The sequence below is a fragment of the Melospiza melodia genome, chromosome 4 (genome assembly GCF_035770615.1).
Source record: "Melospiza melodia melodia isolate bMelMel2 chromosome 4, bMelMel2.pri, whole genome shotgun sequence".
NCBI classification, from domain to species: domain Eukaryota; kingdom Metazoa; phylum Chordata; class Aves; order Passeriformes; family Passerellidae; genus Melospiza; species Melospiza melodia.
This window is the reverse complement of record NC_086197.1, coordinates 80,428,994-80,442,004: the sequence shown is the minus strand read 5'-3', so window position 1 is coordinate 80,442,004 and position 13,011 is coordinate 80,428,994. Positions and strand designations below refer to the sequence as shown.

The window sequence follows — 13,011 nt, the reverse complement described above, 5'->3', positions numbered from 1 at the left end:
CAGCACAGACACCTGCCATCAAAGAGCAGACATTCATCTCTGCTTGCTGAGGATTTATTTAACTATCAACTCCATGTACAGATAAACAGATGAACAAGAATAAATAACCCCCTTGATGGCTTTAGGTCATCTACTTTAGTGTATCTTATTTGGATAAATTTTGAACTTTTATGTGTCTTTTAATATCTTTAACCAAAACCCCACTTCCCCTCCCTACTTTTTTCATTTTTGTTTACTTTATCATTTTGCCTTTATCTTCTCTCCCAGTTTCTCATGACTCATGCAATTTTCATTACATTACATTATCATTCTGAAAACAGTGAGAAATCTGTCAAGAATAGATGTAAATGAGATGTAATAGAAGCACATTTGGGATTTATTTCAGCAATCTGTGTGATATTAAAGAGATAAGGAGGAAAAGAGAATGCTTGCTTAATGTATGGTAAAGACAATATTAGACAAAGTGGAGAACAATATTTAAAGACAATCTATTCCTTCTGAACATGGTCTGCTCAGATTAGCATGTTCAATGAAAACTTTATGACCTATAACATTGTGCCAGCTATGACACTTCTAAAAATAGAAAGGCAGGATTTGTTCATGAAAGTCTTCTGCAGTTATTGACATTATTATTTATTCTGAAAAATTTATATGCTTGGTTCTTTATTAAAGAAAGTAAAAAGCACAAATCTTGGCTTGAAGATTTTATGATGATGATGAGCCTTTCTGCAGTAAATCGACTGGGTAGACTTCTGCTGATGTTGTGTCTCCACGAGGTCAGGAATCTGCTGCCATAGGTAACTTGCAAGGGCATGTCTTTCTTAAAAATCCAAAATAAAAAATGAAATAAACCATCAAAATTGTTTCAAAAGAATAAAAATGAACACAGCTCCTCCCACATATATTTTGACATCTCTTCATTTTAACATACATAATTTTCAAAAAAATTTTCATATGAAAGCAGGTACGCTTTTCACTTCTCGCAAATTCAGTAGTGATGCTTCCAATCTTTGGCAGATTCTCATAACCCAAGAGTTTGACAGAGTCCAGTTTCCTTCATATGAGAATTCTAATTTCTCACAGTTTTGTAGCAAATAGTCACCAAAGCACAGCCTCAGCTAGAGCCTAGCAGACTTCCTCACAGCAGAAAATCATGCAAGAGAGATGCAATAGTCTGGAGAAATCCTAGGTGAGAGAGCAAGAAAGAGCATAGGACCTGACGTGCAACAAGTCAACAATCAAATGTGAAATGATTTGGCAGCCAAGACCCACCAGGCTGAATCAGATGGCAGGTCCACTACCAAAACAAACAACGTAGGAACAAATGAATCATTAAGCATGTGAAATATGTGGGCTTGAAAAGAAAAATTTGGCTATTCAGAATGTTTTGGAGTTACAAAGCTGTATATGTTCAGCAGAATAAGGTTTGAGCGTGAGTGAAAATAATTTCTTTGGAAGTCTTCACTAGTACGAAAAAGTTACTGCTCTTAAATAAGTATTTCTTATTAAAGTAAAAATCCCCATCATTTATGAACACCTCTAACTGTGGTTCTAAATTATGTTTTCCAGGTCCTGATAATAATGCAAGCATGGTAATATTTAATTTAATTAGGCTAAAGATTAACAGAAGAAGAAAACAAGAATGTCAGGAAACAGAAAACTATGAGAAAATACCAGAAGAATAATATTTATTTTATGGAAGAAAAGCAAAGAGCCAAAATACCTTCTAAATCCAACAGAAATATCAGTAGGTTTAAAGCATTCTATGTAATACTGATAAATTGTCTTAAATCGTGCTGTAAATTATGTATTGCTATATGCATAGAATAGGGAGGTTCTTATATACATATGAAATATGAATATTTGCTTTACAATATTTGACTTTAGAGTAAGAAGAAATTGAAATTACTAGACCTGTGTCACGCTGACTCAGCAATGTGCCAAGATTAGAAATATTGTTAATATTTTATTGTAAAACAATTCTATCAGACTCCTCTCTTTGTTTTATATTGAGTGCCTTGTTGATTTTTCATGTTGTATTGTATACTGACAAGGAAGCTCCAGAACAAATCATAGAATCATCAGACTCTAAGCTACTATAAACTCCCTCTCACCATGGTAAAGGTGGTTTTCTGTCACCCTATTATGTATCTGCCATAGCTTTCCTGTTAAAGAAAATGATCAGATATTCAGAGCCCTTTATAGCTTCAAGCTACCTAAAAGCAGTTCTTCTCTTTTAATGCCCCAACTCAAGAAAATTTTTTAAATTAAAGAAAACCATCCATTTTAATATTGTATGTTTCTTATTTATGGGTTGCCAGTGAAGAGGTTGTCTATGGGAATAAAGTAATTAGCATAAAATACCAGAAATATTGGTAGGTAAGATCTTACCTGCACTATTTTGATGGTTTCTAAGGAGAATAGACTGAATGACTGAAAGCGCACAGGTGTGGTCTGATACTGCCCATACCAGCAAAATCAAGCCTACATTATAAATTATATTGCATAGGCAGTTACCTCCACTTAGTTTCAGTTTTAGAACAACAAAAATATGGTAAAAGTTTCTTTTTCTAGCTCCACATTTTTAATAGATTTATACTTTTTCTAATACTTAAATTTTCAGCTTCGTAGTGGTTCTTTAATATTGCACTTTTAAACAGTAATGCAGTTCCTTAGGTGGAGAAGGCTTCTTGGAAAATTGGGGTTAATTTTTCATATCTACCTATCATGTCATACCATACCATACCATACCATACCATACCATACCATACCATACCATACCATACCATACCATACCATACCATACCATACCATACCACGCCATACCATGCCATGCCATGCCATGCCATGCCATGCCATGCCATGCCATGAATTCCTGTCATAATACAGCCCTCAATCCTGTGTTGAATCTTTTCCATGTGATAGGCCAAATATGGAATGTTCGATGATTTTCTTTGAACTCTCCATGCTAAACAATATTCATACACAGTAGAGCTAATTGCTATCCTTCATCAAACATTTGCATTTTACCCTCTAGAACTTTCATTTCTGTTAGCCAGTAAAGCTAACTGTTTTAGATTTTCAAACATCTCCAGTAAGCTTAACCCATCACTTTCTCAGGAGACTGGACAAAATGTATTGCTGCACACATATATATTCCAATTTCATTTATCTATTTCCAATTTATATTCAAATCATTTTTTCCATTCACAAGAAATTCTTAATCAGGAATTTGCACAGCAGAATAATTAAATCAATGAGAGAATTTTGGTAAACTAAAGGTAGGCTTACTTTGAATAACTCTCAGAATTACTTCAAGGGATATATAGAGGTTCCTCTTCACGAAGTACAAAAGCATCTCAACAGGTGTTACTCTAAGAATACTTACAATGTAGGAAGTGGATATAAAGCAAAAAATCAGTAGACACTATGTATTAGCATAAAAGAGTTGCTTTTGGGTGCTGTAAGGAATTAGTATTTTTTGTTTCAAGTAAAGTTTCCCTTATCAGATAATTGAAGAGACATGTAAGTAACCCATGGACATATAGAAGTTCTTGCAGCCAAAGAGAATAATCATTGTCACAATTAAACTATGATTCACATTAAGTTCAGGATATCTCTTGACTTTCTCATGGATATACTTTCGTCTTATTTCTGTCAGCTGAGTCCAGATAGCATTTTTTGGCTGTCGCTAACAAGACAGGTCAAAAAAGAAGTTGTCAAGTTTATGTTTCCTGACAATTTTCATTTCTCATTTCATTGACAGACAAGTTTTCCTGCTTAGACAAATATATTTCTGTATTTTCTATCAAGGTCTTTGTACTTGAGATGTTTAGTTTAAAATGAAAATGTTCAATATTTGACAATCTTATCAGAAACCTTCTCAAGTCCTGTGTTTACCCAAGCTGTAAATCAAGGTGATTTTGATTTTAAATCAATTTTGGGCTTTTAACTGGCACTATATTTTAAAGTAATTTTTCATCATTCAGGAAGCATCACATCTGCCATTCTGGAAGAAATGTTTTCTTGGTGCATTTCCCCCTCCTTCACCCTTTTAATGTAGTCTCACCTGGCCACTGGCCATATGATTTTATAGACAATCCATAAATTACCTCATATGAAGGAAGCAAAAATAATTGCAGCAACCAGCTTTGCAGTGTTTTATTAAAAACAATACTAATAGCTGCAATCAGGGGAGGAATTAAAAACCTTTAGTGTCCTTTAAAGAACCAACTGGTAGTCTGCTGTCTACAAAAATCATTCCTTAAAAAACAACAACAAAAAAAACACCCTTATAACCAAAGTGAGATTTCCAACTAAAGTGAAATTTCAAAATCAATATTTTTACAGAAGTAGAATTTAATGTGGAGAAAGGAGGACAAAGAAGTAAACTCTGCAAAAAGATGTCTCCCACGGAGTGCAGTTAAGCACATTTTTCCCAGTGCAGAACATCTGAACTAATATATGGCCTTGACTTTTTTCTTTCTGACGCTTAGTAGAATCAATGCTGGACACATGTATGCAAATAGCTATTTCAGGACTGCAAGCTTTTCTGAGGTTATTGATAACATAAACCAGAAATACCTTTCAGAACATCAATGTACTACTAAAAATGACCTTTCAAAATCTTCAAGCTTCAAAGTTACACCAAACATGACAACTCAGCACGACAGAACTGTATCTGGTCTCAGAGCACTCCCATCTGAGTGGGAATACGTTGCTTCAGTGTCCATCCCATGGCAGGAGTGACAGCAGGTCTGAACTTGGAGGTCATCATTTGCCACAGGACACCCAAATGTCAAGCAGTATATTTGTACTAAATTCATCTTGTTTTACTTGGAATGCAATAAAAAAAGACCAAAGTTTCAGCCTTGAAACTGCCCACACAAAGGAGCAGTAATTGCTTTCTCTCACTTAAAACAAATAGATTGTGTTTTGCTGGAAATCTTTAATGTGTCTAGGGGACTGATTTAGTAAGTCATAATAGTTATCCTTTGTATAATCCTATCTGATATCCTTAAGCTTTCTTCTCAGAAAATAAAGATGCATTATAGCTTTGCTGGAGAATGTGAGCATCTATTCTGTTCTTTTACTTGAAAAACTAATTCATTTTATTGCTGCATTACTGACTACCAACTAAATATTAGCTGGAAATACAGCTCTGTGAATAAATACCTAAGTATTCTCTAGGGTTAATAAAAGCCATTCTTTAGTACACTACAAGCAATGATTTTTAAATTGCTTCTCTCTCTGTGTGAAAGTTGGTTACCACTTTCTTTTAAAAGTAAGTCATGTACTATCAAAGAGAGCATAAGTTATACCATGAAGTTTTCAAAGTAATCAACAGTAATGTTCTATAATTGTTATATATGTGCTTGCCCACTTTAATGTGCCATGATGGGAAGATCTGTATTTCTGGTCTAAATCAGATGTAACTGAGTTGGTGTGGGGACGGCAATGCTCACTCTGTGCTTGACACTGGTGATGCCACACCTCAAGTGTTGCGTCCAGATTTGGCCCCTCACTGTAAGAAAGGCGTTGAGGTGCTGGAATAAGTCTGGAGAAGGGCAACAAAGCTGGGGAAAAGTCTAGAGGGACATATGAGAAGTGGTTGAGGGAGTTGCCATCATTCAGTCTGTAGAAAAGGAGGCTCAGGGGACTCTCCACAATCACCTGAAATGAGGCCGTGGCTGAGTGGGAGTTGGCCTTTTCTCCTGGGCAACCAGTGACAGGACAAGAGGAAATGTTCTCAAGCTGCACCAGGGGAGGTTCAATTTGGACATCAGGAAAATTTTTCACTTAAAGGGTGGTGAGGCATTGGAATGGGCTGCCCAGGGAGGCAGTGGAGTCACCAATCCTGGAGGTATTCAAGAAATGACTGGACGTGCCACTAAATGCTATGGTTTAGTTGACATGTTGGTATTTAATCAAAGGTTGAACTCAATGATTTTGAGGCCTTTTACAATCTTAATGATTCCAGTATTCATTCAGTATAATACAGAACTCATTTCTGAAAATTCTGTACTCTATCAGCAGTCCAAAAGTAAAACAAAAACAAGCGTGATCTCCTCACCTGTTGAATAAAAGGAAAGTGTTTATTACTCTTCTAAGGACATCAGAAGAAACAGGTGCAATAAAACTTCATCTTCTATAGATTCAAATATCTTACTGAGAATGTAGCTTAGTGGAAACCCAATGGGCTGTTATTACTTTTGATGCTGTAATGTTTGTGTGCATCTGTTTATTTTAAGACTCCATTAAGCTAAGCACTGTATACACACATGGTAAAAAGTGTAATCCTTACCATCAAAGGAGCTGACCTCTAAAACAAATTACTACAGGAATTTCAGCAGTCTGGAAGTGAGATGAGAGGACACAGAAATAGAAACAAAAGTATTACACTACATGATGGTGGGTGATACAACAGTCTCATAAGTAAAAACTGAAGCAAGGAGAAAAGATCCCTTAGCATAAGTCTGTTTAACACATTTATGGTATTAGACAGTGAGGGGCACACCTCATTTCCTGCAGGAGTTTCTTCCACTACTAAGGACAGCCAACTCAAAAAAATCTTTTTCTGCATTCTTAACCTAAATGATGAATCAGAAAAATGAGACCAGGAGCTGAAAACAAGTCTCCTTACAAATAAAAATTTGATATTTGAAAGCTTGCTACATTTAGGGGCCTGTGAGCAGTAAAACACCAGGATGTCAGTTGCTGCTCTTCTAATAACCTATAGTAAAAAAACCCAGACTCATGGTTAAGTACAAAATATGTCAACCAATTTTTGAAATTCCTTTAATGGTAACTTTTTTACTGCAGTACCCCAATGCCAAACAATTATAATTTAATGCACTTACCAAATCCCCACCATTGCCATCACTATAGGAATGAACAATAAAAGTCACTGAAAAAAATGTTACTTACTTCCCCATATCTCACAGAATAAATGATTCTTCTCTCCCCAGAAATATTCCTTTCTCTAGAAGCTAGAGTATTGGTCTGAGTTGATGGAGAAAGGCAGCTAATCTAAGGTGAGCCAGAGGATAATTAAAAATTGAGCCTTTTTGGACAAATTTGAAAAATAAAACAAAAAGACAAAGTCAGCCATTATGGGGATAATACTTGATCAATTTCACAGCCTAGTAAGAAAAAAATATGCACTCTAAAGCAAGAAGGGTCCTTTTAATTACCTCCTATTTGGGGGAAAAAAAAGAGACAGCAACTTTTCATCACAGTTGCTTCACAGAGTTTGTCATCCAATCACTTGGATTTCATGTTACAACTTCTTTACTTTAGAAATGAAGTTTTTTGTTCGTAAACATTGTAGAATACAACGCAGAAAAGACAGGAGATCTTTACATACAGTCACAGACAAAACCACCAGCTGGACAAATTCTAAAATTCTTTGTAAATATGTCTAAATAAGAGTCACACGATTTTGTCCACCTATTTTATCTTTAAATTAATTTAAAAGTGCTAACAGGGGAAAAGAAGTTATTCTGGCCAGAAAGCATTTCTTGTCATTTTTCTTCAGTATTTTGGTGGGTTTTTTTCCCTACCTCTTGAATGATATTGCAAGCAAAAACCAGTATGTTAATAACAAATGAAAAAGAAATTTAAATTTATACTTAATTCTCTTTAAAAAGTAGTTGTGAGCCAATCTTTTTATTACTATGTGTTCTGTACTGGGAAATATTCTCTTTGAGAATGGAATACAAGTTTTTCCATAGGCCTGCACACCACTAAAGGATCACTCATATTTAGGGAAAAAAACGTGCAATCAAGCAATTCTCATAGCAAAAATGTGAGATCTTAACCCTCAAAGTATCAAAGTCTTAAGCTATCTTCACTGTTTTTAAACAAATGTGAAATAACTATACATAATATAATTTTAAAGTAATACCCATTGCATTTCAACATATTGTTTCAGGCTCAGCAACAGTAATACTATACACTCTGGTGCTAGTGAGTGAAAAATGAGGGTCACATCAGGTGTCTGCAAAAGCCTATGTAGACAGACTCAACAAGGTTTCTCAATCCTTGTCTCTTGTTGGATTGATTAGTAGAGACACTGTATTTTTTTCCCATATGAAGATAAAAAGCTCTGTATTTTCTTGCAGGTAAAAAAAGTCTCCATGTCAATTAATTGAAAAAATACATAGCTCACATTGACTGAACTTTTATTTGTGTGTCAGAAAACATACAGAGAAGCTCTCTAACAAGGCAGTTTGGTGAGAATAAATGAGACTATACTTGAATGGGATTTGCAAGATCACCTTTATTCCACAACTACAAAAGGTGCAAACTCCAATATCCTCATTATTCCTGTCAATTCATTTTTTGTCTCCATACTAAAATATTGAAGAAGCCACCAACCTTCTCTTAAAAACATATCACCCAAACAGGCATTCACATAAGCAAGTAGTGCTAAGCCAATTGCAGAATTATAACTGGCAAGTTTAATTTTATCATGCAGCTGGAAAAGGCAGAAATGTTTAGAGAAATTACAGGATTGAAGAGCCATTATTCCTAGTAAATGCTATGAGAGTTTTGGAGTTTCTAGATATCTTAAGTAAATAAGCAACTTTGGATCATTAAGGTTTGATTAGCATTAAATATATTCAAGGGTTGAGGGCTTGAGAAGCCTCACTGCCTTCTACTTATTATATTGCTTGTGAATTTGACTCTGCTTGTTAATTTCATTTTATTTTTCATGAAGTTATAATTTAAAAACCACATAAATCATGTTAAGTATGTTATTTTTTAAAAGCTTAACTGGAAATTATTTGTTACTAGTTACAACAATACCCAATTAATTAATTGTGACTTTGTTTTGCAATAGCTATAAGACAACATTTTACTTTAGAGTAAACTGCCTAGGAGACTGTCTAACCTGAGCTGATATTAATTACGTAGCATTGTATAACTGATCAAAATATTTCTTTTCTGGTCACAATTTCTCTAATTAAAATATTTTCACTGTTCTTTTTCGATATTTCTCATTCATAGACCTTCCTTTTACTTAATTTCTCATTTCTGTACTGTTCTAAGTCTTGATTAAGGTTGTGGATTCTCCATCCCGAGGTGTTCAAGGCCAGGCTGGATGAAGGTCTGAGAAACTTGGTCTAGTGGAAGGTGTCGCTGCCCACGACAGAGGGCTTGGAACCAAATGATCTTTAAGGTGCCTTCCAACCCAAACCATTCTATGAGTCTATGGTTCTATGAGTTTGTCTTCTCACACAGCTAACCTACTATACTGTAATTTTAGAAATTCCCTAGGAGATGAGATAATCTTACCTGGTAACTATTTTGCCTTTTTTTTTTTTCTTTTTTAATAACACCAAGCAAGAGAACAGAGCAAAAACAAGACACCTACCTGTCAAGAGCAACTTTATTTAAGGGTGCACACTATCCTGGGTCTGGCTCGGGAGGAGTTAATTTTCTTCTCAGCAGCCCATACAGTGTTTTGAATGTGTGACTGAAATGGTGTTGACAACAGAACAACATTCTATCTGTGACTGAACAGTGCTTGCATGACATCAGTGTTTTTCTTGTTTCTCACTTTGTTCCACCTGAGAGTAGGCTGTGGGTGGGCAAGAGCTTGGGAAAGAGCACAGTAGAACAGCTGACTCATCATTGATCATTTCATCAATGACACAAGCCAGAATAAGAGAACATAACCTTAAAAACAGGTGTGTTACCTTATTTAAAACAAGGGAACTGTTTATAAAAAGAAAATTTAGTAATTTATAGTATTTTAATTAAATTACTACAAATAATTATTATTTGAGTTTAGTATCTTGAATGTTGTGTAAGCTAAATATTTTGAATAGAGGCATTATGACTGCATAATTCCATTATTTATCAAGCAACTTACCTAACATTTACAATTGGTGAATTTTGATCCTAATTTATCTCATTTATTGTTTTGGTTCATCATGTTTTCTCATGGCACTGATCCCAAAAAGAGACTTTGTCTGCTTTCAGGCTCTGTTCATTCATGAACATTTCTGTTATCACAGGCCTATAATCATCAGCTTCATTTTGTTTTCCTTGCAATTAATGAATTGATTTATTACCTAGCTACATGTTTTTAAAATAGTATCAATTTACACATGAGCTGAACACCATTCTCGCTCAGAGATTCATTGGATATATATGAATTAATTGATTTTTGGGTCTCATGATGAGAAGACAGAGGAATTCTGTGCATGTCATGCAGATAAAGGCACTTAATTAAACAGTCGTTTGGGGTTATATGCATGTAAATAAGGATGAATGGGATTCATTAAATACTCATAGAAGGTAATTCATTGCTTAAAGTACTTTTAGTTCACTACAGGATCAGCTGGGGTAGTGGAACCACTGTTAAAGGTGTAAATGTATGTTCAGCTATATCATGTGCAACAATTTCAGACTGAAAAAACAATAGTAAGCTATTTCTCTAAGTCCCCTTTATAAAACATTTTCTAAATCTTAAAGGATAATTAATTCCATTAAAAATATAATAATTGTAGGTGGTATGAATTCCCCCATAAAGCTTCTCTTTTACTACAAACTTAGACTAGATGTCAGAGGGCTTATGTTAGTGAAAATCAATCCCGTCTAAAGTCACCTCTTCAGAACATACAGTTTTGGTATTTCAGTAGTTCAACACAGTGTTGTATGAAGTGAAATGTCAGATTAAATATTCAAGTTTAGAGAGTAAAAGTGTCCGATTTCTAAATTATCATCTAGAAAATTTTAGGCTGTACCTGTTACCAGAGGTTGGCCATAGTCATTACTATAATCCTGAACACCACGAAATTCTTACCTCCTTCATCCCCCCAGGCAGAAAACAGCCAAACATCTCAACTGAAGTAGTCCATTGGTTCAGATTGGAGTATTCAGGTGTTTTAAGGCAAGCACTTGTGCAATTTGCTAGATCATTGTCAAAGCCTTCTCCAGGCTTCCTGATGTCTTCTTTGTCCTTGTCCCAGCCTTGCTGAATGGGCTTTTATGTTTGGGTCAAAAGAAATTGTATTTATTTTCTCCTCACCAAAACCAAATTCTGCATCTTCTCAGACTATTTCACTTGAATCAGCTGTTCATCTTTCTTACCACTGACTGTCCCTTTTTATCCATCATATCATTCATATCCATAGTGCTAAAAAGCTGCTTTATTTTTCTTAAGAAACACAGAGACATAGTAATAACATTTGTAAAGGACCTGCTATAACAGTCTTTGAGATCAGTGGGAGTTTCTCCATTGATTTCAACAGGTTTTGAACTGAATTCTAAAATATTAAATCTAGGGAACAGCAATGAAAGAGTTCTCTCATCAATATCAAAAAAGTTCAGAGTCTCTCTGTATTAATTCTACTGAAAACAATGGCAAAATAACTGTTTACTTGTCTAAAATGAATTATTCTTAGCCTCTGTCAGATAAACAATTCCAGTAATCAGCATGTACATATACAAATGTATAAAATGCAGAAATGCGTGTAGTAACTAAAAATTAAATTATAATTCACCAGATGTAATGATATATCAGTATTAATAACCTCATTTAAAAGTCTGATGAATACAAAAGCTCTCACATAATTACTAACAGAAAGAAAAGAAGTCTTGTTAATCTGGTGAGCAGCTGATGACACAGAAAATTATAAATAATGGAAACATTGCAGAATTTAATTCTAGATTAGGATATAATAGTTTATAATTAATAATAGAAGGAATATTTTTAGCAGAGAGTAAGTATGATCATAGAAAAATAGGATGTTTGGGGTGAGAAGGGATAATTCCTCTGGAGACTGTTCTAATTAAACTTCTTTACTCACCCATGATTCTCAATTTTTTAAAAAGGACCAATCTTTTTCTTACAACAGATCTAAATGAAGCTAGATCCTGGCCACAGCATCCTACAAATACTGCATCTACTGAATACTAATGAAATGTCTCTTTTCAAAAAGTTTTGAGGCTGCCAAAGACTAATGGGAGATTTTTCAAAATGGAGAGTAACACAAAATACAATTGCTTGGGCAATTTTAGGCAATCAAGTTGGTGGTATTCAATTGATTTGTTATGTATAATTAGTGACTATTATATTGGTTAAATTAATTCTGAAGACACACTAGTTTTTATTAGTCTGAGCTACTTCTCATCAGTAGAGGCGTAGCTGTTGGAATAGAAAACTAAAAAGATGAGGCTACCATTATTTTTCCTATTTGGCAAAGAAAATTCATTACTGCTATATCATACAGAGTATGCCACAATATTCTATATTTGCATTTTTACTTAAGTTTTATTAATATCTGTATTCCCATCATCATCTTCCCATGTCTTTTAGTAATAGACTCGTCCTGGCACATATTGAACATATTTTGCATATAAATTCCAGAAAACATAAAATGCAAGTTTATCTTTGCCTTCAATTAGCATCATTATTTCTGTTTAGTTGACAGTTCCTTGAAGATTCAAACTGGAAAAACTGCTTTTATTAATCATGGCAAGAAATGCTAAGACAGCCCATGAGAGAACCCTTCTTTTACTTATTAGCTTTTTGTACAAGTTGTATTGGCAAAGTCATTTCACAAGTTTAATGGATGACTCCAGCTTGTAAAATGCATTGGTCAAGGTAGGTCATATGGTGTAGTATTTACAGATATTGAACCAGGCAGGTTCAGTAACTAGAGTAGTTAAATAATAATGACAAAAGGCTGCATGTTTACCCCTGCCTTTTATGCCCTCCATAAATATCTTTGTGCTATAGGAAATTTAATGCTATATTGCAGTCAAAAGATCAGACTTTAATTACTTTCTGGTCAAAATTGACATTATGTTGTAATTTTTAAAACCTGCCATCAAAAGCTTAATTTTACTTGATAAAGACAAAAGTTGTGCCATCATGAAGGCTGGAATAATTTGTGTTCAAAAACAAGACATTAAGTGTCTGTGGCAGTAGTAGTAATTAGGAAAAATCCCATAATTTTAAAATAAAAAGCATTCACAGTAGAAGCTCTCAGTTAG

At 34.4% G+C, this 13,011-nt stretch overlaps 1 long non-coding RNA gene across 1 annotated transcript; it reads right to left on the bottom strand.

The window, feature by feature from the left end:
• Positions 1-420: 420 nt before the first annotated feature.
• LOC134418100 (uncharacterized) lies at positions 421-10,913 on the bottom strand. Its single transcript, XR_010027696.1, has 3 exons — positions 10,817-10,913; positions 9,380-9,603; positions 421-820 (listed from the first exon to the last, which is right to left on the bottom strand). It is a non-coding gene; the product is annotated as an uncharacterized LOC134418100 (long non-coding RNA).
• Positions 10,914-13,011: the final 2,098 nt, after the last annotated feature.